Below are 22,553 nucleotides of genomic sequence, written 5' to 3'. Positions count from 1 at the left end.
GCCTCCCCAGCTCTCAATGTGGGTGTCAAATAATCACTTGCAGCCTCCTGTGCTTGAGTCAGACGGAAGATGCTTGCCAATCATTTTCCCAGAGATTTAAAAAATACACTTTGGGAATTTCATACATGATTACTGTATTTACATCATTTCCACTCTTCTTCCTCCCCCAAATCCTCCCATGACCCCTGCCACTCCTTCTCAAGTCCATGACTTCTTCTATAATCATTATTGTTTTACACACACACACACACACACACACACACGCACACGCACACGCACACGCACACGCACACACACACCCTACTGAGCAAATATTTAGTGTTGCACTTACATATGTGTTTGGGGCTGACCACTTGGGATTGGATAACATATCTGGGGGCTGGTCCAGGACCAGGAAGCCCTTTAAGGGATTGTTTACAGTTTGCAATGTCTGCTTGTTCAGCATACATTTCCTTTCTTTCTTACAAAGCCCTGACTTTAGGTGGAGTATTTGTGATTCATATTCCTTTCTTCCTTCTTTCTTTCCTTCCTTCCTTCCTTCCTTCCTTCCTTCTTTCTTTCTTTCTTTCTTTCTTTCTTCCTTTCTTCCTTCCTTCCTTCCTTCCTTCCTTCCTTCCTTCCTTCCTTCCTTTCTTTCTTTCTTTCTTATCTTTTTTCTTTTTTTTTGTTTTTCGAGACAGGGTTTCTCTGTGTAATTTTGGTGCCTGTCTTGGAACTATCTCTTGTAGACCAGGATGCCCTTGAACTCGAACTCACAGAGGTCCGCCTGCCTTTGCCTCCCAAATGCTGGGGATTAAAGGTGTGCACCACCACCACCCAGTCCTTCTTTCTTTTTAAATAAATTTATTTATTTTTTATTTATGAGTACAGGTGAGTGCCTACATGTATGTCTGTGTACCATGTGCCTGTCTGGTGCCTGAGGAAGTCAGAAAAGGGTGTTGGGCCTTCTGGGATTGAAGTTACACATGATTGTGAACTGCTGTATAGGAACTGGGAATTGAACCCAGGTCCTCTGGAAGAGCAGCCAGTGCTCTTAACTACTGAAGTAAAACCAGGTAACTCCAGCCCTTACCATCTTTCTTTCTGTCTGGGACAAGGGAGAGCACAGGGCAAAAGGCAATCAGAATTACAGACTCTGGACCATCATTCTCTGGGCAGAGGGACTGAAAATCACTAGGGAACCCCCAAAACTGCTGTTGAGGTGATCAGAAGATTCTCCCTGATTGCTGTGACTTTGGGATTCTGAGGCTGGAGGCACTGGGGCCCTGGAGAACAGCTGTCCAGACTGAGGAGCGAGACTGGAGCCATCGTGTGCTTCTCTCTTCCTCCTCCTTCCTGTTTCTTCCCCATCCCGTTATTTTCTTCCCCTCCTCCCACCTCCTGCTAGCAGATGAGCTGTGTGTACTCTGTCCACGAGTGAATCATGGCTCTTAACTCGGCTCTTTCCCAGGCTGTGCACTGGCCTGGCAGGAGCAGGAAGAGCAGGAAGCAAACGGTGTGTGGAGGGGTGGAGGGACCAGGTAGGAGGCAGTGCTCCCAGAACCCTTCCCATGGCATTGTGCTGTCTGAGCTCACGACTTAGTTGACATCAATGGCCTTGTCACCACCTTAAGAGCTGGCCACTGTCAGTTCTGCATGCAGTTTGAAGCCCCGCATGGGAAAGGCTTCTTTCTCTTTTCTATCTGCTCGTTACCAGGTTTGTTGAAGAGCAGATGTACATGGTTCAAGGGAGAAGTTAAAAAAAAAAAAAGATGACCATTATGGCCTGGGCATCATCCATGTGTTGACTGACAGGGAGCACAAAAACCCTCTTGGTTATCATCTGGACTCAAACATCTCCATTCTTAAATCTTGTCCCACCTTTGCTTGGAACCATTGCTTGTCAATGCTCATCTTCCAATAACTTCTAATTCAGACTTCAGATCACCAACAGTGTCCTTGTGCAAAATTTCCTCATGACAGCCAAGAAGCAGAGGGGGAAAGGAAGGAGAAGGAGGAGGAGGAGAAGGAAGACGATGGGGATAAGATATAACCTTCCTGTAGATGTCCCCAAGATATCTTGTGCAGATGAACTCATTAAAGGGTCAGTACCCTGCTCTTCCAAAGCAGCAATAACAACAGCAGCTCAGAGTCTTTGGGGGAACATTTGATATCCAAACCATAATGCTCTCCCCCTTAAGGTCAACTCCCTGCTCTTCCCTGGATGAATACTGTGACCCATTCATTTAGTTCCTGGGACATAATCGTGTGTGTGTGTGTGTGTGTGTGTGTGTGTGTGTGTGTGTGTGTGTCTGTCTGTCTGTCTGTCTGTCTGTCTGTCTGTCTCGGAGTGGGGTGGTCAGAGGTCAATATCAGGAGTCTTCCATGAGAGTTTAGATCAGGCTGGTCTAGAACTCATGGAGATCCATCTATCTCTGCCTCCTGAGTGCTGGGAAGAAAGGCATGTGATACCAGGCCATGCCCTACCTCATCCTTTGCTGCAGGGTCCCTCTCTGGACCTAGAGCTAATAAATAGGTTAGATGGTAGCTCCTGGGATTCACCAGTCCGGGAGTGTCCCTCCCAGCATTATGGTCCCAGATCCACCAGTCTGGGAGTGTCCCTCCCAGCGTTATGATCCCAGATCTGAGAGCCACCTCTAGGTCTCTTACATGCCCAAGGGGATGTGAACTCAGTCCTTCAGAGGTTTGTGGCAAGTACTTTACTGACTGAGCCATTCTCAACAGTTACAACTTTATTCAGTCACTTGTTTACTGTCTGCCTAGCCTCTAGTGTATGTTGACAGCCCTGGAGTCCAGCTCTGTGTCTGCACGGAGACGTCGGGCTGAGAGAACGAACGGATGAATGATAACTAAGACTGTGTGCTCGACACTTGGCATTGTGCCTGGCACACTGACTGACTGACTGAATGAATGAATGAGAGGTTTGGGGGGACATCGCTACGACTTCTGCTGCCACCCCCACCCCCACGGTGACAAGTGTCCTCTCCCAGGCTCGGCTCAGCTTGAAAAGCACCAGTGGAAGGGGCTCTACTTCATGCCTTGTTTTCCACCCGTTTTTTGCAAAATCTCCTGTGACCATTTAAGCCCAGGAAGCAGAATCAAAGGGTCTAGGATTCAAAGGACACTAATTACCTTTCAAAGAGTTCCCTTGGCTTTCCCGCCAGAGGCTGTGGGAGTTTGTGGTTCCTCACTGGGCTTTGAAACTGGGAGGGATGAGTGGGACTTGATTAAAGCACCATGTCAGGAAGCGTGGAGGGCAGCTAGGGATGCTGACCACCTCCATCCTGGGGTGGGGGTCAGTTGTGGCCTCTTCTCCCCTAGCTGCTCTTATTCTCCTGATAAGGGACTTGGGAAGCATCATGTTCTCCAAGGCTCTTCTTTCAGACTTAGGTCCCAAGGACCACGCTTGTGGATGCAGAAATGACTGGTGCGCAAACAAGAGAATTCAGTTTTGCTTTTGAAACCAGTCCACCAATTCTCCATGGTCTGTCATCTCAAGAAAAAAAATCATTTGGGAAAAACCTGTGAAGCAAACTTTCATTAGACATTCTTAAGCAGGCTATGGGGCCTGTCTTCAAGTGGTGTCAGGAAATGCTGATCTAATAAAGGTCCCTTCATCGCGAGGCTTGGCAAGAGGCCTGCCTTCTCTCAAACTCGTTTTTCATAAGATTTCTTGTAAATAAGAGTCTTGTGTGCACTGATGCATGCCTGCAACCCCAACACTTTGTAGACGGTGGCAGGAGGATTGCTGTGAGTTCAAGCGCAGAATAGGCTACAAAGCGAGACACTATTACAACAAATAAATAGAAATTGCTGCAAATGTCTTGGGGGAGGCTCATGCTTAGCTGAGGAGTGGAGAACCAGTTGGGGACATCAATGTGCTGTTATAAAATGTTATTGCTTGCCTAAATGAATCCAAATGCCAGAATCTTATCAGTTCAGTAGGTAATACTTCTGTCAATCAGATTTCCCGAGCTATGAACACAGCAGACAAACCCTCAGCTCTCACTGACTGACGCCACGTGGGTTTCTCCTGCTCACCCTACATTCCCCGTTGGCTGGGGCTAGGGCCTAACCATCTTCCTTCTGGCACCAGCGAGGGGCCACATGGTTTGGAGTGATTCTGATGGGAGGTGGGGAGAAAGTGGGGACCGGGCATAGCTGCTGGTTCTGCTCTAAGCACCAATACATCACTCATGTTTGTATGATCATTGGTCAAAGTCAGTCACAAAGCCAGGATAGTACAATCCTCTCTCGAGGAGAGAGGGCTTGGAAACACTACCTTCAGCCTGGAGTGGTGCCTCAGTAGTCAAGAGCACGTACTGCTTCTTCAGAGGACCCAAGTTCAGTCCCCAGCACCTACACTGGCCCCACTAACAACTGTCTGTAACTGCAGCTCCAGAGGATCCAAGGCCTCTGACCTTCCAAGGACCTACACCCATCTGCACATCCCATACAGAGACACACATACACATGCATACTCAAATAAGATACAAATATTTGAAAAACACAATAAATTACCTTACCTTCTTTCCTCTTGTTAAAATAAGAACCTTGACTGGAAGTAGTGGTGCACGCCTGTAATCCTAGCACTTGGGAGGCAGAGGCAGGCAGATCTCTGTGAGTTTTATGCCAGTTTACTCTACATATTGAGTACCAGGACAGCCTGGGTTGCATAGAAAGACCCTGTCTCAAAACCACCAAAAGACAAAAGATAAAAATAATACAATAAAACTCTGGGGCAGTCAAGATAGTAAATGGAAGAAAAAAGAAAAGCAGGAAGGAAGGGAGGGAGGGACGGAGGGAAGGAGGGAGGGAGGGAGGGAAGAAAGGAAGACGTAATGCTCCCAAGGAGTTGAGTTTTAGGTTTCTATTACAGATATAAGGGAGAACACAGGCAGAGACATCTGGAAGAGTCCGTAGTGAACATGATTGGCTGGTTGAGCCAGGCCAAGTGAGGAGGAGGGGGAGAATGAGAGAGGGAAACTAAGAGCAGTGGCCAAGAGGACAAGAGGCCAAAGGAGTAAAAAGGGCCAGAGTGGCCAAAATGGCTGGGTTATATAGGGGAGGGAAGGGCAGCGCAGCCCCATTCCTGGACCGGAGAAGTTTAGGGTAGGGGTTGGGGTATGCCAGCCAGGAGGACCCTCTAACAAGTAGGATCTGAGAGATACTGGAAGAACCTGGAGGCCAGGTCCACTTTTATATGTTAAATTGTCACCCTGGTCATTTGTGCCAGGTTTGAGACTGAAAAAATGACTCATCAGGTAATCGTGTATGCTCTATGAGCTGGCTTTGATCCCCAGAACCCATGGTGGAAGGACAGAACAGACCCTTGTGAGTTGTCTTCTTCCTATATACACATCATGTGTATCCACACATACATGTACACACAAGTACCACACAATACACATCTCATAGATCCACACATATATGTACACACAACTATCACACAATACACATCTCACAAGTATCACACAATACACATCTCATAGATCCACACATATATGTACACACAACTATCACACAATACACATCTCACAAGTATCACACAATACACATCTCATAGATCCACACATGCATGTAGACACATGTATCACACGCATACACACATCTCATATATGCACACATACATACACATACATGTATCACACATACAGGTTGTTTCTGGGACTGTTATATTTTGTGTCTAGAGTAAATGAGGTTTTTTTTTCTTTTTTACCTTTTTTTTGGGGGGGGGTCTGCTTCTCTGTGTAGCCCTGGCTGTTCTGAAACTCACTCTGTAGTCCAGTTTGACCTCAAACTCAAGAGATCCGCCTGCCTCTGCCTCCTGCGTTCTGGGATTAAAAGCATGTGCCATCACTGCTCAGCAGGGTTTCTTTTTCAAAGAATTCTTTTTTCTGATTGTCATTGTTGGTATATAGAGACATAATTGATATTTGGTTATTGGTTTTCTATCCAGGAACTACTGAACTCTTCAGAATTCTAATAACATGTCTGTGTGCTGGTTAGATTTTCTTTGGTCAACTTTACTGACCTGAGCTGGAGTCCAGGAAGTGGGAATAGCAGCGCTGGAATTAGTTCCATCAGATTGGCCTGTAGGCAAGTCTATGAGGCTTTTTCAAAAACTAATGGTTGGTATGGGAGGGCTTAGCCCACTGCAGGTGGTGCCATCCCTAGGCAAGTGGTCTTGGGTTGTATAAAAAATCAAGTCGAGCAAGCCAGTAAGCAACACACCTCCTTGACCTTTATATCAGTTCCTGCCTCCAGGCTCCTGCCCTGATTCCATTTCATGATGGACTATAAGCTAGAAGATGAGACCAACCCTCTCTTCCTCAGGCTGCTTTGGGTCATGCTGTTTATCACAGCAATAAGAAGCAAACTCGGACAGTCTGCAATTTGAAAATGATTATGACATTTGAATGCAATTATAAATATGAACATATTATACGTATACATTGTGAACATTTGCATATAATTGCATGTAATTTTTATTCCTTCCGATGATACTTTCTCTTATGTTTTCCTCCCCTTTCCTTGCCTTGCCACCTTGCAGTCCTGACATGCCTTCAAAACTCTAAAAACTCCCTAAGTTTGCCATTTTGATTATTCTCCTTACACAAATGAAGATATTGAGACTTGGGGGAAACCTGCATTGTTACAACTAATCAAAATGTAGTCGCTAGGGCTACTTCCAGAACAAGTGACAAGCATAAGAGTGGCCTGCAAATGCAGTCCAGGGATGAATGAATCAGGAGCTCTTGGTTTCCTTCTGGAAAAGCCTGAGGCATCACCTCTGGGGCCCACCCTCAGGGAGAGGTGCTCCACATGACAGTAGATGTGGTAGCCAGGGCCTGAGGATCATGAGCAACCCCAAGAAAGCCCAAGGCTGCCTTTCCTTTCACATTCTTACAGTCCCAGACAATCCCTCCGATTGGTCAGCTGGACCTCATGCTGCCCGTATAGGACCAATGATTAACAGCTCCGTTAGAATCGCTGGGAGTAAGAGATGACAGAAAGATGGGGTGCCAATGAGGAGAAGGTGTCCACTATATTATGGGGGCCAAACTGACCCTCACCGACCAGGGTGTGGACTCAGGAGGTTCACCTTCTGTCGTGGTTTTGCTACTGGTTCTTTGGACATGGTGTCTCCTGGAACTCTCCTCTGCTTGCATGACAACTGTAAACGAGAAGCCCGTGGAGAGGAGCATGTGTAAACAAAGGCGTTGGAAGGAATCACTTTATCTTCACTGGTTTTAATTAGTGGAGTCACCCTCAGCTGCAGAGCCTTGGATGGCTCCCTGCAACCTGACTCCTCAAGTTCGTGACTGCAGAGCCTGCCAGGCTCTTCCCTGTTTGACCCCACCTGTCAATCTCAGGCCTCCCTTACTCTTCTCCCCCACCCCCCAACCCCAGGCAACTTTGTGAGTCCACCTAGCAGGAGTACACACACTTGCTGTGAAACTTGGTTTGTTTATCTCTTAAGTGGGAGAAAAATTGCTCCACAGGGTCACCGTAGTCCCTGAAAGAATAGAAGCAAAGCAGCGCATGGCCTGGCCCAGCACCCACACTTTGTCTAAGCCATGGCTGCTTCCCCATGTGCCTTTTCTTTTACACTTCTTCAGAGATTGTGGGGAAGGTATTTGGCACTAGAGGACAGCTGTGCCTGCCAGAAGCACTTCTTTCAAATGGGGTCCAGAATCTTGGTCTGTTCTAACACAGCCGTAGACTAAGTGGCTTATAAATAAGGATTCTTACCATCCTGGACGCGGGGAGCCTGGAGTCAAGGTGTTGTTTTTAAAAAAGGTCTCTTAAGCACTAGCCTTGGAGGAACACTTCAGATCCAAACCTGACACATCAGGCTGTGTCCCGGGAGTGGGAGTGAGGCCGGTTTGTGGGGAGAGGGGAGAGGAGCTATATGCCAGGAGCTCTAGACTGCCCATTTGCACTAGAAGTTTCCCATGCTGGCCCTGGTGAGGGCCCTATTCCTAGCCAAACAGGTTTCTGATATGTCCCCACGTGGTGCAAAGGGCAGGGAAGCTATGAGGCCCATTTTGTAAGGGTCCCAACCCCCTTTCCAAATCCTGAACATTACTACATTTAGGGTTAGACTTCAACGTACTGATTTGCGGGGACCTCGTTCAGTCTATGGCACCTGGAATAAGTATGGGCTTGACCCTTTTGGTCTAAAAGTTGAAAAACAAAGTCTCTCGGGAGAAGAAGATGAAGGGACATGACTGGGGGCTCTGGGTCTGTATAGAAGAGGACGCCTTGGTGGTAGCTGATGTGTTTGTCACCTTTCTATCACTGTGACGAGACACATGAGATTAGCTTACAATGGAAAGGTTCACTTTGTCGTGGAGGTTCAGATTCTAGTCATTCGGCTCCATTGTTTCTGGGCCTGTGGTGAGGAGCCATGGTGAGAAGCATGAGCAAAAGTGCTCCCCCATGACGGCCAGGAAGCCGGGGAGAGCAGGAGAAGCGAGAAATACTGGGAAGGGGAAGGGGCTGGGAACACGTCCACCCCTCAAGCATGGGTGTCCAGGGATGCACTTTCTCCAACTAGACCTCCTGCCCCATCTTCTACAGATCATACCATGTGGCCTTTGAGGGATATTTCAGACCCAAAGCATAATATTTGAGGGTGTCTTCTGGGGTTGTGCTGAGGCGGGGGACTGGCCTGAGTGTGTGGTGCCAGTGGATGACTGTGTGCAGGCACTTTCTGGGTCTGGCTTGGGATCTGGACCTCAGGCCCTTGCGGCCCCACTTCCAGGTCTGTGCTCTGGGACTGTCACTGCCAATCATCAGTGGTCGGGTTGGATCCCCATCCCTTCATGCAGTGCAGGCATATTGTCGGCAATGTTCTTCCCAGTCTGGCCTGCACACCCTTCAGGCCTGGCCCACCCAGCATGTGGAGCTTGCAAAATCGTTGATGCCCTTCCATGCATGGCAGCTGGGTCCCTCTTCTCTTGAGTTCAGGGGGAGGGCGGGCTGCCTTGGCTGGTAGAACACAGCGGAAGTGATCCTGTGCGACTGGAAGCCAGATGGTAAAAGGCCAGGCAGCTTCCGCTTGGTTCTCCTGCAGAGCCCACTCCCGGGACACGCAGCCTCAGAACCAAGAGTCATGCATGACAGGCTCAGGCCACATGGGCAGCCATGTGTAGGGGCTTTAGTGGACTGTCCCAGCCGCGTCACGGCCTGAGTCATTCCAGCACGAGCACCAGCTATGTGAGTAGAGAAGCCTCCAGATGGTTCCAGCGCCAGTGCCTGAGTCTTCCCAGCTGAAGCCCCAGACACAATGGAGCTGAGTCAAACCATCTTCACTCATCCTGTCCAAACTACTGTCACAGAGAGTTTGCGGGCAAAACAGAACAGTTGCTTCACGTCACCAGATCCAGGGTGGTTTGTTACATGGAAATGTTAGCTGGAAAACAGTGCTTCTAAAACTTTTCATTCTGCTGGCAAAGTTTAAAATTGGGGGACTTCATAGACACATTTGGATTTCTGGTTTTCAGTGAGAAACCAGAAAACCTGGTCATATTGAGCCTGTATTCCTTTTTGGCAAGATCTGCTCAAAGCAATCTCCTTAAAGAGGGATATAGTCAAACTGTCTGACCCCTGTCTAGCTGTTAAGTCACTTGCCTGGTCTCCATGAGTGTGTGACTATATGACCACAGACCAGAATCACCTAGTTTCCTCAGTGGATATTAAGTTCTCAGAACCACGTATTCTTGCTGACTTTGGCATCCCTGATCTCTGTGGGTGTTCCCCTTCACACCCTAGTGGTACTTAGCCTAGAAGTGGCTAGGATTTCCCTTCTGTGCTTTGATAGTTGCTCATGAGAAATAAAGATCAGGTAGAGGCTGGGGTTAGTGGTGGCTGTGCCTGGATCATGTTTGCTCTGCAAACAATTTCCTGGTGATCATCTTTCCAATTATTCCCCCAAAGCTGGAGCTGCACTGTGAAGTGATTCCGGGTGCTCAGGCCCAGCCTGTGCATGTCAGAGTCTTTATGGTCTGACTAGATCTGTCAGAATGATCAGTGCAGAGCCCTAAGGCCAGCAACTCCTCCATCTTTGGCATACATGGCAGTGTTTATGGGGACCTAGAATTACGTAAAGTAAATTGTAGATGCTCACAGAGAGTGGAGCTGAAAAACCAACGTACCTCAGTTGAACTTGGTAAAAGAGACCAAGATATAATCTCACCTACTGGGGAATCTGAAGCAGTGAAGTTCAAGTTATACCTGGGCTATAGCATGAGTTCAAGGCCAGACTGAGTGACTATCTCTATCTCAAAATCAAGGACAAAAAGAGGGATGATGTTGGAGGAAGTCGTTTGTTTGTTCCTGGCTGCTCAGCCCGGAAATAATCACACAGAAACCATATTATTTACAATAATGTTTGGCCAATAGCTTAAGTGTATTTCTGGCTAACTCATATCTTAAATTAACCCATCTCCATTAGTCTGTGTATTGCCACGGGGTAAAGTTCCAGCGTCTGTCTCTGGCGGGGCTACATGGCTTCTCTATACTCTGCCTTCCTTCTTCCAGCATTCAGTTTAGTTTTCCCTGCCTAGTTCTTCTCTTTTGCCCTATCACAGGCCAAGACAATTTCTTTATTAACCAATGGTATCCACAGCATACAGAGGGAAATCTCACATCGCCTTCCCTTATCTGTTTAAACAAAAAGGAAGGTTTTAACTTTAACATAGAAAAATTATATGTAATGAAACAGCTATCAAGAAAGAATTACAGTTACAATATTTATATCTACTTTATCTTTTATCATAACTAAGGAAAACTATAACTATAACAATCTATTTTTCAACTCCATCAAAGACTATGGGTGGATATAATATTACCTGATTAAATGGGACATGCATTGTAAGCAACTTCCAAAACTCTAGAACTGACAGAGACCTCTCGCTGCCTGGACAGTCACCCAAAGTTCTTCTGTAACATTGAAGAATCCATCTTCAGCCTACTGGCCCATAGTATCTGGCAGACTTTTCTATGAAGCAAGAAATTTCAAAGACAGTTCTGCCTATATTGGCAGTTTGTCAGTCACTTTTTTTCTGTGTCCTACAGAATGTCTGGCAGACTCTTTCATGAAGCAGGAACCCCAAAGGACCATCTCACCTTTAAGCAAGTTCAGCAGTCATCTCTCTGTGGATTCTGCATGTCCAGTTCATACAGCACAGAATCAAGCTGTCCAGGCAAGAGCAGTTTCTTGCCCAATGGCTATCAAACTCCATGAGGAGCCTCTTCAATGCCCATCATCCTCTTGAAGTAATTGGTGCTGCCAGGAGCAGATTTGTCTCATTGTCATGAAAAGTCCTAAGTTCTTAAAACATTTTAAATGCCATATTCTAAAGGTCTCTGAAAGATTTAAAGAATACCTATCTAATTAAAATATATTTACATATATCTAGAAAACCTAACTAGTATGGCTATAAAGTTGACTATTATAGATAACTATCTATTAACCTGTATATCTTAGTTATACATTATATTTTTTAATGAGTTGCACAAACACAATACCTTAATCAAGAGCAGAAATATACACATAACGCTGTGTGTTTAAAAAATGTATGTAGGCTGGGAGAGAGAAGAAAAAGAGTATAGAGAGTTATAAAAAGAAGTAAATGTTTTATAAAAAAATGAAACAAAGTCTTTAAAGAGACAGAGCACAGACAGTCATAGATTAAAAGAGTAAAGATAATATAATAAATATTAAGAAGTAATAGATTAAAAGCAAATAAGCCATATAAAGATGTAATATACACAGAGACTCTGGATTATGTATATTATTGTGTTTTCTTTGAATTTTTTAGTGAAGGAGCTAAGTACAGAGAGACATTTCATTGTATGGACTGCTAAGTTAAACTACCATAAAGGTATCTTGACTTCAGAATTTGAGTCTAAGGATATGTTGTTTTGGAAAAGAGGTTCTTCTTATGTTTCCACAGAGGATGAGAACCTGTGGAATCCTTCCAGACTAATGTGGTTTGATGAACCAAGACCTCCCAAAAGGTCACCATGAACATCCCCAAAATCTACTTTGCCCAACAAAAAGCAGAAAGCAGTTTAAAGAGAACTATGCCCAAATTCCCAAATATTGTTTATAAATGTTTGTTTACATTTAAAGGGGGATATGCTATAGAGATTTATATTGGTGTGGATCTTGGTTTATTGATACAAATTAAAGGTCAATTTTGCTATATGTGTATTTCTGTTCTTGATTAAGGTATTATTTGTGCAGCTTATTTAAAAATATAATGTATAATTAAGAAATATAGGTTAATAGAAAGTCATCTATAATAGTCAAGCTTATAGTCATGTTAGTTAGGTTTTCTAGATATATAGAGATATATTCTAGTTAGATAGATAATCTTCAAACTTTTCAAAGACCTATGGAATACAGCATTTAAAATGCTTTAAGAACTTAGGACTTTTCATGACAATGAGACAAATCTGCTCCTGGCAGCACCAATTACTTCAAGAGGATGATGGGCATTGAAGAGGCTCCTCATGGAGTTTGATAGCCATTTGGACAAAAAAAAATCTGCTCTTGTCTAGACTTCTTGATGGTATGCTGTATAAACAACAGGACCCACAGAAAAATGACTGCTGAAGCTGCATAAAGAAGATGAGACAGTCCTTCAGGATTCATGCTTCATGAAAGAGTATGCTAGACATTCTGTAGGACACAGAAGAAAGTGACTGACAAGCTGCCAATATAGGTGAAACTGTCTTTGAAATTTTCTGCTTCGTGGAAAAGTCTACTGGATACTATGGGCCAGTAGGCTGAAGATGGATTCTTCAATGTTACAGAAGAACTTTAGGTGACTGTCCAAGCAGTGAGATGTCTCTGTCAATTCTAGAGTTTTGGAAGTTGCTTACAATGCACTTCCTGTTTACTTAAGTAATACTATATCCTTCTAGAGTCTTTGAAAGAGTTGAAGAATACAGGCTACAGTTATAGTTTTCCTTAGTTATGATAAAAGACAAAGTAGGTATAAATATTGTAACTCTAATTCTTGTTTGATAACTGTTTGTTATATGTAATTTTCTATGTCAAAGTTAAAACCTTCCTTTTTATTTTAACAGAAAAGGGGAGATGATGTGGTATTCCCCTCTGTATGATGTGGATACCATTGGTTCATAAAGAAACTGCTTTGGTCTATAGCAAGGCAGAACTTAAGCTAGGCATGGAAAACTAAACTGAATGCTGGGAGAAAGAAGGGCAGAGTCAGGGAGACTCCATGGAGATGCCAGAGTCAGACATGCCAAAACTTTGCCAGTAAGCCACTGTCACGTGGAGATTCACAGATTAATGGTGATAGGTTAAATTAATATGTAAGAGTTAGCCAATAAGAAGCTAGAGCTAATGGGCTAAACAGTGATTTAAATGAAGTAGTTTCTGTGTGATTATTTTGGGTCTAAGCTAGAGTGATGCTTGAGGTTGGAATCTCAGTTCCTTTCAGATTCTTCTTCTCTGCCAGGTGGTTTCTAATTCTGGAGGGGCTTACACAGTGCCAGCCTGGGAGGAAAAATGTGATTCGAGGAGTCACCCACCATGCCCGGCCTCCTCATCTTGGTTTTCAGCCAGAACTAATGGCCTTTGATGTGTGGTGTTGCTGGTGGGTTTTGTCAGTTCAAGGTCAACACCCAAAGCTGAAAGCCTGCAAGGTTGAGGGTGTGCTGGGTCAGAAGAAGACTGAGGCTGAATAGAATCTGATGCTTGCCAAGGTGGTGGGACCGGACCAGCAGGTGGCTCAGGCCCTAGTCTGAAGTCCTCTCATTTGAGTTCAGAGCTTTGAACATCCTGCCAGGAATGACATCATCAGAGGGAGGGCATGTTACTAGCCTAGAAGAGATCCCAAAATCTGAAGAAAGCCTTCCACTGTATGTTTACAAAATCTGTTTAGAAATAAAGAGCACAATTTAAGAAATAAAGTCTGCTACTAATTTTATATCCCACCACTTTGCTGAAAGTGTTTGTCAGCTATAGACATTTTCTAGTGGAGTCTTTAGGGTCCTTTATGTATATAATCATATCACCACCTGGGCACAGGGACATAGTGTTTTGTTTTCAACACTCAGGAAGCAGAAGTCAGCCCTTGGAAGGTAGAGACAAGCAGATCTCTGTGAGTTCGAGGTCAGCCTGGTCTACAAGAGCTAGTGCTAGGACAGACACCAAAGATACACAGAGAAACCCTGTCTCAAAACCCACCCCCACCCCCCCAAAAAATCATGTTGCCTCCAAATAAGGATACGTTGACTTCTTTCTTTCCTGATTGTTTCTCTTGATTGCTCCCTCCCCCACACTCCTTTTTGGTTTCTTGAGACAGGGTTTATCTGTGTAGCTTTAGAGCCTGTCCTGGCACTCACTCCGTAGACCAGGCTGTCCTGGAATTCACAGAGATCAGCTTATCTCTGCCTCCTGAGTACTGAGATTAAAGGTGTGCACTACCACCAATCAGCTTGGTCCCCTTCTTATTGCTCTAGCTAAGAGCTAAGTACTATATGGAGTAGGGTTGGGGAGAATGGACATCCTTGCTTTAATCCTGATTTTAGTGAAAGTGTTTCAAGTTTCTCTCCATTTAGAATGGGCCCTCTGTAAATTGCCTCTATTACTTTAAGCAATGTCCCTTAGATCCTTAGTCTTTCCAGGACTGTAATCAGGAAAGGCTGTTGGACTTTGTCTAATGAGATGATTATATGGTTTGTCCTTTAGTCTATTTATGTGGAGGATTGTGTTTATCAATTTTAAAAATTTGCTCAAAACACCTGAAAATATTGACTCTCAACATTAAGACACATCTCAATAAAATAACTAAGCTTTAAGAAAAAATTTGAAAACTTGGCATTGAAGCAAAAAGCATATGTATGTAACATAGTAGGTCATTAGATTGTTGACAAACATTTTAAGAGCAACATTTTGTGGTGGAAGAAAATGGAGTAACCAACATCGTATGGAAAAGCAAAAACCCAGGATAGCCAAAGCAATCCTGTACAATAAAAGAACTTCTGAAGGCATCACAATCCCTGACTTCAAACTCTACTACAGAGCTACAGTACTGAAAACAGCCTGGTATTGGCATAAAAACAGATAAGAGGACCAATGGAACTCAATCGAAGACCCAGATATTAATCCACATACCTTCAAACACCTGGTTTTTGACAATGAAGAAAAAAAAAATCAAGTGTAAAAAGGAAAGCATATTTAACAAATGGTGCTGGCATAACTGAATATCAACAGGTAGAAGAATGAAAATAGAGCCATATCTATCACGATGCACAAAACTCAAGTCCAAATGGATCAAAGACCTCAACATAAAGCCAGCTACACTGAACCTCACAGAAGAGAAAGTGGGAAGTACACTTGAATGCATTGGCACAGGAGACCACTTTCTAAATATAACCCCAGCAACATAGACACTGAGAGAAACAATTAATAAATGGAACCTCCAGAGACTGAAAAGCTTCTGTAAAGTAAAGGACACGGTTCACAAGACAAAACGACAGCCTACAGAATGGGAAAAGATCTTCACCAACCCCACATCAGACAGAGGTCTGATCTCTAAAATATACAAAAAACTCAAGAAATTGGTCATCAAAAGAACAAATAATCCAATGGAGTACAGACCTAAACAGAGAACTGTCAACAGAGGAATCTAAAATGGCTAAAAGGCACTTAAGGAAATGCTTAACATCCTTAGTCATCAGATAAATGCAAATCAAAACAATTCTGAGATTCCATCTTACACCTGTAAGAATGGCCAAGATCAAAACCACTGGTGACAACTTGTGCTGGAGAGGTTGTGGGGTAAAAGAAACACTCCTCCATTGCTGGTGGGAGTGCAAGCTGGTAAAGCTGCTTTGGAAATCAGTATGGCAATTTCTCAGAAAAATTAGGAAACAACCTTCCTCAAGACCCAGCAATATCACTTTTGGGTATATATCCAAAAGATACTCAATTGTGCCACAAGGACATGTGCTCAACTATGTTCATAGCATCATTGTTTGACATAGCCAGAACCTGGAAACAACCTAAATGTTCCTTGACTGAAGATGGATAAGGAAAATGTAGTACTACACAGTAGAAAAAAATGACAACGTCTTGAAATTTTCAGGCAAATAGATGGTGCTAAAAAACATCATATTGAGTGAGGTAACTCAGACACAGAAAGGCAATTATCACATGTACTCACTCATAAGTGGTTTTTAAACATAAAGCAAAGAAAATCAACCTACAAATTACAATCCCAGAGAACCTAGACAACAATGAGGACCCTAATCTACATGAAAATCTACATGGGAAGTAGAAAAAGACAAGATCTCCTGAGTAAATTGGGAGCATGGGGACCATGAGAGAGGGTTGGAGGGGAGGGGAGAGACAGGGAGGGGAGCAGAGCAAAATGTAGAGCTCAATAAAATCAATAAAAAAAGAAAATGGAGTGACAATCTTAGACATAGTGGAGCATTGCACTGTTAATTCCAGCACCTGAGAAGCAGAGGCAGGTGGATCTTGTAAATTTTAGGCCAGCCTAGTCTACATAGTGAATTCCAGAACAGCCAGGGTTACATCAAGAGATCCTGTCTCCAAAAAATGAGTAGCATATTGAAGATAAGATAAAAAATGAGTTTTAATTGATCAGAACTGACTTTCAAATATCAGAGGGCTGAGGAGATGGCTCAGTCTGTAGAGTCTCTGCTGCACAAGTATAAAGACCTGAGTTCAGATCCCCAGCGTGCATGATTACAATCATGTATAATGGCATACTCCTATAATTCTAGTTCCGTGGGCATGATATGGAGACATACAGATCCCTGGAGCTCACTACCAGTCAGTCTAGTCAATTGGTGAGCCCTGCATTCAGTGAGAGACCCTGTCTCAGAAGAACAAGGTGGCAAGAAACAGAAGATGCTCAGCATCAGCTTCTGACTTCCACACATACATGCACGTATGTGCACAAAACATGGTTTTTACACACATGTGCACACATGGATAGATCTCATATTTATACAAACATTAAATATATAGAAACTGTATATGCTATTAGAATACATGAGGTTCCAGTGAGTCTTTCTTAAGGGATTGCCTAGAAACTGAACTACAGACAATGGAACCAAGTGGGCAATGTCAGCATAAAGACTGAGGAGAAAGACTGGAGAGTTGGCATAGCCATTAAGGACACTGGTTGCTCTTGCAGAGGACCTGGGTTGAATTCCCATTACCCACACAGTGGCTCCCGACTGTCTTTAACTGCAGTTCCAGGGATCTGATGCCATCTTCTGACGTCTATGGGCACCAGGCATGCATATGGTACACACTGATACTTGCATGTAAAACACTCATTCACATAAAATATTAAAACATTAAGAAAAGATTGAAGGTGAGCTGTAATACATACTTACTTGTAGAACAAAACTGGCCGAGGGGTTTATGTAGCAGCTTTCCCTGAGTTAAAACATTTCATCAGGGAGGGAAGCTCTTTAAGACTCAGGAAGCAACCAACTCAGAAGTCTCAGGAAGTCTCTAAAATGGACCAGATGCCCAAATCCCCTCCCTCCCCAAGGTCATATAAGCAATAAGGCAAACCAAGGAGACAGAGGCCAGTCAAACCCGCCTGTCGAGCTGCCTGCTAGTGTTGCAGTGAGGTTCAGGTTTCCAGCTTTCATGAGCTCTTACCCATATTGGGTGGGCTTTCAGCATCTGGCTGCCCATGAGTGGCTCCTAGAAAAAATACCACATAACAAGGGGAGAAAGAAACAGGACAAGATTGACTGGGACCAGGTATGGACTTGAGCATGCAAACCTCTGTGTGTGTGTGTGTGTGTGTGTGTGTGTGTGTGTGTGTGTGTGCGTGTGTGCTGTGCCCAGCTTTTTCATGAAAGTTCCAGAGATTTGAACTCAGAATTGCATTCTTTCCCAGTAAGCACTCCAATCTATGGAACCAAACCCCGAGTTCATGTTCAAACCTTTAGAGTGATTCTCAGTGATTATAGGTAAGATTGGGAATATTCATAATATTCTGAAACTGCTGTGTGTCACCAGGATAAAGCAGGTGACTAGCAATGGTCTAGTCCAGTTTTATCATCTCTGTGACATTGGAATCCAGGATTGTCAGAATGTAGCACACACACACACACACACACACACACACAGAGAGAGAGAGAGAGAGAGAGAGAGAGAGAGAGAGAGAGAGAGAGATGCACACATACACACAGATACACGCATATATAAACACACACGCACACAGACAGACATGAATACATACATAAACACACACACACAAGAGAGAGGGAGGGAAGTATCTAGAGTTTTTATTTTTCCAGTACTGGGGACTAAACCTGGGGCCGCGCACATGGCAGGCAACTGTTCCTGAACTTGTGAGCTGTGTTATGTGTGTTTACCTCAACCCTCGCCTAGAAATAACAGCCATCCCAGGAGCGAACAACAATTCTCCTTAGCCTTTAGTTTGTTTCCTTGAAATACCTGTTCTCATTTGTGGGAACCCTGGTTTCTCGGAGATATTGCTTATCTTCCATCTGAGGCAAGATACCAGGACCAGAAAAACCTGGAATGTTCAGCCATACCCCATACAGAGGCTTCAAAGACTGACAAGGCAAAGGATGCTGGTGCCAACAAGAAGTGGCTCCCTGCTGGCCGAAGATGAAATAGTTGGAGTGTTAGAATAGGAATGTGATGGATTTAAATTTATAAACTATCCTTAAACCCGTGATTCAACAATGAGGAAAGAATCTACACAACGGGATGACCTTTGGGGGATGATAGCAACAAATTAATTGTCTTGGAATTTGGTAAATAAAGAGAGCGGATCAAACAGTAACCTTCATACCCTGTGTGTATGAATTCTACCACTGGTAACTTAGTTTGCTCGGGATGCCATAACAAAATACCACAGGCTGGATGGCTTAACCAGCAGAAATACATTCCTCATGGTTCAGGATACTGGAAATACAAGATCATGGCGTTTAGAATTAGGTCTCTGTGAAATTTCTTACTGACTTGAAGATGGCCACCTTCTCTGTGTTCTCACGTGCCCTTGTGTGAATGTGGAGGGGAAAGTTTTCTGGAAAATCAGAAAAAATTCTGGTGTCACCTTCATTTCACAAGGAATCCAGTGTTCTTGGATTGGGGCCCACCCTGATGGGCTCATTTTACCTTGTCTCCCTGTTGCTCAAAACAACCACTCACAATCTGTAGAGTTAGGACTTCAACTTTCCTAGAAGACTAGGAAAGGGGGACACAATTCAGTCCACAGCAGTAACAGTATTAGCTATTGTTACTATTAGTAGCTATAGTATTATAGCTATTAGTAACAGTATCAGAGATTAGCTACTGCCTCATCTCTGTAACAAAATGCCTGACGAAAACAGCCTACAGGAAGAATTCTATATCTTATCTCAGGGTTTCAGAGAATTCAGTCCACAGCCCTTGGGTCTGTTGCTCTGGATCCGTGGTGAGGCAGCATAAGAAGGAGGAAGTGGATCTGTGGTGAGGAAGCATCATGAGAAGGGGGAGGGGGTCCACCTCATAGAAGGTGTTTCCAGGTTCTTAGACCCAACCTTCTAAAGTTTCCACCACCTCTCCAAATGATGATACCAGTTGGAGAGCAAGTGTTCAACACCACACAGGAGCCTGTGAAAACATTTCCTATTCAAACCATAACAGTAACTAAAGTCAGTGCAGGAAAAGTTCTCTTTACAGATGATTCCAACAAAGAAGTGGAAAAGAAAAGATAGAACATCTCCATTTTCCAGTTCTAAAGAACTCATACGTGTAATAGCTGAATATTGGTGTGTTCTCCAAGAGAGAAGGCCAGACACGTGTTATGCCATGAAAGAACACAATGCTCATGCTCGAGACAGGACTCAGATGCTGAGGAAGTTGCCACGGAGGCATGAGGACCTGGGTTTAATCCCAGTTCAGCAGCCCACACATCACCGGGCACCTGTAACTCAGCACTGAGGAGGCAGAGACAGACATGACACAGGAGCAAGACCTAATTTTTGAGAACCAAGAAGGGAGCTGCACCATCTTGTGATTTTCCTTTATCCTGTTTATTTTCTCTTGTGAGCTCTGCCCTTCTCTTATGATGCCTTCAGTGGGACTTTTACTTCATTGTATCAAATGGGACATCCATGTCGCCTCACTGCTTTCTCCAGACCCAGCAGGGACATTATTGTGGGAGAGTGGGAAGAATGTAAGAGCCTGAGGACCTGGGGGGATGCTGTGAGACGCTTGCCCTGAAAGCATGAGGATGGAGGTTTAATCTGCACCAAGTGTGGGCCTGATATGTCTATCATACTCATGAACTTCAGCACTGCGGTTACCTGCGTAAGATCAAGCCAGATAAAAGTCTCGCATAGGTGGACAGATGATATTCAGGGTCTGCCCCTCACTGAGGAGCTTTTGGCCGATGATAGTTGCTGGGGGAGGAAGAATCACTGTTCTTTGAGGATGTGGCCATTGGTAGGATTCCTACACTCTACCGGACGGGCCCAGACTCATGCACACACGGGAAGCACTAACTAAATTTGACAGTGTCTTATTTAAAAACAGAAGACATGAAATTGGAAGGGGGGGACTATATGATATGGGGAATTGAAACGAGGACATGGCGGGGTGATACGCACATACTTCATTATATACATGTATGACATTCTCAAAAATAAAGAAAATATTTTAAAAGAAAAAGGGAATACAATGGGCATACCTTAATGAAAGCTATAGATAAACCGTAAACATATTTTATCATTCTCCTTAATACATTCACATGATTTTGTTTCTGCATTTTTGTCTTTATTGGGCATTAATTTTTTTCCTTTCCTAATTCCTTTTGTTTTATGTTATCCTCTGTGGTTTTGCTTCCCCTCCATGCATTTTGTAGTACTTTGACTTTATCTTAGTCTTTTTGATTCTCATGGTTTGATTTTTTATTCCTCTTCTTATATTTATCTAACTTTGTTTTTGATTTTTTTCATCACTGGGATATCATTTCCACCCCTTCTTTCCCCATGAATCCCTTCCTGTTATTGAGCTGTTAAGAGAAGGTTGCTCAACAACAAAATCTCTACATAATAACCTGGAAGACACGATGTGCAAATCACAAGACAGAATTGCAAGAGACATGGAAAAAGTGAAACAACGTGACTCCTCCAAAGGAGGCTAGACCCCAGCTGCTTAATTTATTATATTGAAACAGGTGAAATGCCAGATAAAGATTTCAAAACTTTTCTGGGAAAATAATCAAACACCTGAAAGAAGATATCAACAAGTAGATGGATTCAGTCAGGATCTGAGGAGGAAAGTCAGCAACACAGAGGAAAATGTCAGTAAAACAGATGAGAAAATCAGAAGTATGGGTGGAAATTAAATGCAGAAAAGAAGTAAGGAAGTTGGTATTCTGAAGAAATTTTAGAAAAAACACAGTGGGAAGCAGCACCATAAAGAAAATCAGGAATGAAGGATGAGGCTGACAAAATAAATATTTAAGCATCAATAAGGAAAATATAAACGAACAAGCATGACCACCATGTTGAAGAATTCTGGGGTACCATCAAAAGATAAAGTCTATGAATTCATGGAACAAAAGAAAGAACAGAGACAAACACTAGAGACCCAGAGGATCTACTCAATGAAAATGTGGCAGAAGTGTCCCCAAATCTAGAGAAAGAAATGGGCAACCAAATGTAAGAAGTGCTTAGCCCAAACAGATATGACCTCTGCTTGACAAACTACTGTCAAGAATGGGGTAAAACCCTATGAAGTAAAGAAACAATATTGTCAAGGGAAGATGCCAACCCACCCCCAGAGGCAGAAACATAGACTCTTGTCAGCAACCCTGAATGCCGGGAGAGCTGGAGGATACATTTCAAGCTCCAACAATAGATAGATAATAGCTAACTAAAACTGCTAAATCCATAGAGACTGTCTTTTAAAATTGTCTCATCAATTTTAAAAGACAAGACAGATACTAACTAAGGCAGATTGTGACCACCAAGCTCACCCTGTAAAGTTACTAGAGGGACACTATAAGCAGAAGAGGAAGGAAGACTATGTCAGTCACAATTTCATGAGAGGACTAGGGAAACCCAAGAGAGCTAAGAGTTCATCATGTCCCACACAGTAACCAACAAAACCCTGCTATCAATAGGCAAGGACAATGGGTAATCTGAGTTGTCAGCTTGACTCAGAGACAAGCCTCTGGGCTCACCAGGAGCTGTTTTCTTGATTAAGTTAACTAAAGGGAGACAATCGACCCTAACTGTGGGTGGCACGTTACAATGGCAGCTCATAAATAAGGAGGTCCAAAGGAAAACATTTTCTCTTTTGCATGCTTGCCTTTCACATCTTTCTGTGAGTTTATTTACTCTGTTGCTGCTGCTGCCACCATCTTTGATGGCATCAGGACTCAGCTTCATTTGCCCTCCAACATGGTTCTCCAGGAAGCCTCCAGGTCATCAGTGCCGGACTGGAACCGTTGAGGTATCGAGCGTCAGAGCCTGAACAGCTGCTGGGA

This window comes from Myodes glareolus, chromosome 10, assembly GCF_982192425.1.
Source record: "Myodes glareolus chromosome 10, mMyoGla1.1, whole genome shotgun sequence".
In the NCBI taxonomy this organism is placed as follows: domain Eukaryota; kingdom Metazoa; phylum Chordata; class Mammalia; order Rodentia; family Cricetidae; genus Myodes; species Myodes glareolus.
The sequence above is the reverse complement of the archived record's forward strand: the minus strand, read 5'-3'. Positions refer to the sequence as shown.